The 5,000-nt window shown below is 52.5% G+C and overlaps 2 non-coding genes and 1 pseudogene across 2 annotated transcripts; all 3 read left to right on the top strand.

The window, feature by feature from the left end:
• The first annotated feature begins 466 nt into the window (after positions 1-466).
• Positions 467-2,370, top strand: LOC137932560 (small subunit ribosomal RNA). Its single transcript, XR_011109092.1, has one exon. It is a non-coding gene; the product is annotated as a small subunit ribosomal RNA (ribosomal RNA).
• Positions 2,371-3,177: 807 nt separating this feature from the next.
• Positions 3,178-3,334, top strand: LOC137932559 (5.8S ribosomal RNA). Its single transcript, XR_011109091.1, has one exon. It is a non-coding gene; the product is annotated as a 5.8S ribosomal RNA (ribosomal RNA).
• A 1,176-nt stretch (positions 3,335-4,510) lies between these two features.
• Positions 4,511-5,000, top strand: part of LOC137932561 (large subunit ribosomal RNA) — a pseudogene marked incomplete at its 3' end in the record, with an annotated part of 2,990 nt that continues 2,500 nt past the window's right edge.

The raw sequence follows: 5,000 nt of genomic DNA, 5'->3' as shown, positions 1-5,000 counted from the left end.
CATCAACGAGCTCGTCGCGCGCTAGTCGCGCGACGGTCGATCATGATATATAAATCAAGGATTTCGGATCTCTCTAAAACCGGGCTGGAAATCGGTCATTGTTCGTTTTGCGAAACGATATTTTATAAAAGTGAAGATTTGTATGTGTCTCGTCAAAGAACGTTCCGATGAATCGGACGCGATGCCGCGTCCAAAGTAAATCTGGACGAACGCGAGGCGAGTGTTGAGATATACATTTTCCTCCGTGAACAGATAGAAAAACGAATTCATTTTGTTGTTGCGGTGTGGTGTTGTGTGTGTATTGTAATAAATACGCACGCACGCACGCACGCAAAAAGCTACCTAGGCACCGGCGCGTCACGGCGTTTCGAACGTCCGACGCGTCGCTTGTCACACGTCTATCATATCATCATCACCCTCATATCTCTCGTATGTGCGGTGTTGGTGTGTGTTAGCTCTAGCTAGCTCCCTGGTTGATCCTGCCAGTAGTTATATGCTTGTCTCAAAGATTAAGCCATGCATGTCTCAGTGCAAGCCGTATTAAGGCGATACCGCGAATGGCTCAATATATCAGTTTTGGTTCCTTAGATCTTACCTCGGTTACTTGGATAACTGTGGTAATTCTAGAGCTAATACATGCAATCAGAACTCTGACCAGTGATGGGATGAGTGCTTTTATTAGATCAAAACCAATCGACGGAGGGCCTCGCGTCCGAAGTCGTTAATTTTGATGAATCTGGATAACTTTTGCCGATCGCATGGTCCAGCACCGGCGACGCATCTTTCAAATGTCTGCCTTATCAACTTTCGATGGTAGTTTCTGCGACTACCATGGTTGTCACGGGTAACGGGGAATCAGGGTTCGATTCCGGAGAGGGAGCCTGAGAAACGGCTACCACATCCAAGGAAGGCAGCAGGCGCGCAAATTACCCACTCCCGGCACGGGGAGGTAGTGACGAAAAATAACGATACGGGACTCTTACGAGGCCTCGTAATCGGAATGAGTACACTTTAAATATTTTAACGAGGAACAATTGGAGGGCAAGTCTGGTGCCAGCAGCCGCGGTAACTCCAGCTCCAATAGCGTATACTAAAATTGTTGCGGTTAAAAAGCTCGTAGTTGCATTTGTGCGCCGCGCTGTCGGTGCACCGCATCCGCGGTGATACTGACACGTCTGCGGAGCATATCGTCGGTGAGCCGTCGGTAAAACGGCGGTTCAATATCAAAATCCTATCGCGGTGCTCTTCGGTGAGTGTCGAGATGGGCCGACAATTTTACTTTGAACAAATTAGAGTGCTCAAAGCGGGCTCAAAATGCTGCTTGAATATTTCGTGCATGGAATAATAGAATATGATCTCGGTTCTATTTTGTTGGTTTTCAGAACTCCGAGGTAATGATTAATAGGGATAACTGGGGGCATTCGTATTGCGACGTTAGAGGTGAAATTCTTGGATCGTCGCAAGACGAACATCAGCGAAAGCATTTGCCAAAGGTGTTTTCATCAATCAAGAACGAAAGTTAGAGGTTCGAAGGCGATTAGATACCGCCCTAGTTCTAACCGTAAATATGTCATCTAGCGATCCGCCGACGTTACTACGATGGCTCGGCGGGCAGCTTCCGGGAAACCAAAGATTTTGGACTCCGGGGGGAGTATGGTTGCAAAGCTGAAACTTAAAGGAATTGACGGAAGGGCACCACCAGGAGTGGAGCCTGCGGCTTAATTTGACTCAACACGGGAAATCTCACCAGGCCCGGACACCGGAAGGATTGACAGATTAACAGCTCTTTCTTGATTCGGTGGGTGGTGGTGCATGGCCGTTCTTAGTTGGTGGAGCGATTTGTCTGGTTAATTCCGGTAACGAACGAGACTCTAGCCTGCTAAATAGGCGTCGTCATTTAGGTGTGCGCCGCTCCGGTGGCGCAACTCACTGGCGACGTATTAAAATTCTTCTTAGAGGGACCGGCGGCTTCGAGCCGCACGAGATTGAGCAATAACAGGTCTGTGATGCCCTTAGATGTCCTGGGCCGCACGCGCGCTACACTGAAGGAATCAGCATGTTCTCCCTGGCCTAGAGGCCCGGGCAACCCGTTGAAACTCCTTCGTGCTGGGGATTGGGGTTTGCAATTATCCCCCATAAACGAGGAATTCCTAGTAAGCGCGAGTCATAAGCTCGCGTTGATTACGTCCCTGCCCTTTGTACACACCGCCCGTCGCTACTACCGATTGAATGATTTAGTGAGGTCTTCGGACCGACACGCGGTGGCTTCACGGCCGTCGGCGTTGCTGGGAAGTTGACCAAACTTGATCATTTAGAGGAAGTAAAAGTCGTAACAAGGTTTCCGTAGGGGAACCTGCGGAAGGATCATTAACGTGTGTGTATGTGTGCGAGACGCGTGATATGTTCACGAACGTTGTTGCGCCGCTGTTGCTGTTGTTGCTGTTGCGACGACGACGACGACGACGACGACGACTTCGTACATACCGTGTTTACACATATATATATGTAATACATCCATAATGATATATATATATACGACATATATACATATATATGTACGTACGCGCGCGCTGCTGTTCGTATCTAATGCGGACGAGCGCGCGCGCGTGTGCGTGCGTGTGTGTGTGCGTGTTTGTATATATGTATAAAAAATAAAATGTGAAATAATTGTCTCTAGCGTCTATTACGCCTAACGGCGCAGCGGCGACGGCGCCGTGGCGGTGGCCGGTGGCGGTGGTGGCATTCGTCGAAAGTGCTACCGCCGCCGCTGCCTCCGCCGCCGTCGAAGCGGCCGGGTGGCGGAAAAACGCCGAGAGACGAGCGCCGACCGGGGCATACCAAACGGAGCGTTCGAAGCGGTGAAAATCCCCACTGCCTAGCTCAGGCCCTTTATTGTCGGTTGGCGCTATACAAAACGAAATTTAAGCGGTTAGAAAGATGACAATGTCGTGCGTCACGCCAGCTCGTTGGGGGGTGCGCGGGTCGTCGTCGTTCATCATTCTAAAGGATTCGCGTCGGGGCGTTAAGCTTTTTCGGTGCCGTTTCTTTATGAACGCCTCGGCGCACATGAATTCGACCAACTTTCGACGTTAATACATAAAAACGGACAATCAAGTGGCCGACGGCGAGAGCCGTAGGCCGCTACCGTAAGTAATAACAACATTAAGAAAAAACCATTACCCTGGACGGTGGATCACTTGGCTCGCGGGTCGATGAAGAACGCAGTTAACTGCGCGTCATAGTGTGAACTGCAGGACACATTTGAACATCGACATTTCGAACGCACATTGCGGTCCGTGGAGAAATATCCAGGACCACTCCTGTCTGAGGGCCGGCTGTTAAAATATAAAAACCACACTGTTCGGTGTAGAACGCGCGCTACGTGCGCTCGCGCCGGTCGATGCGCGCGGCGGTGACGCGCGACGCGGCGGCGGCGGGTTGGTGGGGGGTGATGAACGAGCTCGCGGACGGTGCGATGGGACGATCTCTAATAAGAGTCTCTCGTCCGCGCCGCCGCGGCTCTCACTCTCTCTCTCTCACTATCCGCCGTCGCTGTCGTCGCGCTGCCGCTGCCGCACTACCGCGCGCGGGCGAGCGGGCGCGCGCTCTTTCGAACACAATTGACGGTTTCCGTTGAACGTTCTTCGCGACGGACGACGGACGGCGGGGTGCTGCACCCCTCACGTCCGCGTACGCGCGGAGCGCGTTTACGGTCCGTTTAAATATATCGAATTGTATTGAATATGAAACGAGTGTGAAAAGATTACACGCATCGCTAAGACGCGAGTCTTCGTAGTGCGGTCTTCGTCCGAGCTCATCGGTTCGTGTATACGATATAATAAAATATATCGGAAGCACAGACGACGCGTCTCCGACGGATGCGACCGGCAGGCGGTGAATGTTTTCTTGCGCGGCAAGCGTAACGCACACACAAACATATGTAAGTAAACATTACGTGATGTTCATGTGCGCGCGCGCCTAGCCCGATGCGAGAGAGTTCACCGCTCGTCGTCGCTACGCATCCGTATTATGTCGGTGATACGCGTCGTCGTTCCAGTGCGAACGTTATATTATCGTATCGATACGGACCGATACCGAAAGGGCCGGACGATCGATCGCTAACGAAAAGTACTCGCGCTCGCGTATGCGTGTCGAGATTTTCGTTTACGCTCGTATCATCATAATCATCATCATCGTCATCGTCGTCGTTCATCGCGCAACGCGTGTTGTGTGTGCAGCGTTGCGTTGTGCGTGCGCGCGTCTAGAGACCTCTAAGGACTCGCGACGCGCGCGCCTCGCGCACGCGCACTCGCTCTGCGACGCGCGATGATCGCGACGGTGGGGGTGGTGTACGGTAGGCGGACTCGACGTCCGAAGGGCGTCCCGCGACGACGACCGGCCGCCGTGCGCGCTTGCTTGCTTGCGCGCGCGGTCCGTCGGTTCGTCGTCGTCAAAAATATAATAAGGGACGTCGCGTACGGATATCGCGTCTGCCTCGAATTTTTATCGTTGGCCTCAGATCAGGGAGGATCACCCGCCGAATTTAAGCATATTAGTAAGCGGAGGAAAAGAAACTAACAAGGATTTCCCTAGTAGCGGCGAGCGAACAGGAAAGAGCCCAGCACTGAATCCCGCGATCGTCTCGAGCGCGGGAGATGTGGTGTTCGGGAGGTTCCGCTTTCTCGTCGTCGATACTCCTGTCCAAGTTCGTCTTGAACGGGGCCGTTTTCCCGCAGAGGGTGCCAGGCCCGTAGCGACGGAGGGCGGCGGCGAGAGGGACTCTCCTAAGAGTCGGGTTGCTTGAGAGTGCAGCCCTAAGTGGGTGGTAAACTCCATCTAAGGCTAAATATAACCGCGAGACCGATAGCGAACAAGTACCGTGAGGGAAAGTTGAAAAGAACTTTGAAGAGAGAGTTCAAGAGTACGTGAAACCGTTCAGGGGTAAACCTGCGAAACTCGAATGAACGAACGGAGAGATTCATCGTCATTCCGCGGCGTAC

The sequence above is a fragment of the Battus philenor genome, unplaced genomic scaffold (genome assembly GCF_028537555.1).
Source record: "Battus philenor isolate CCGP_79_NKW_IND1 unplaced genomic scaffold, ilBatPhil1.0.hap1 SCAF_98, whole genome shotgun sequence".
Classification (NCBI taxonomy): domain Eukaryota; kingdom Metazoa; phylum Arthropoda; class Insecta; order Lepidoptera; family Papilionidae; genus Battus; species Battus philenor.
This window is presented reverse-complemented; position numbering and strand designations above follow the sequence as displayed.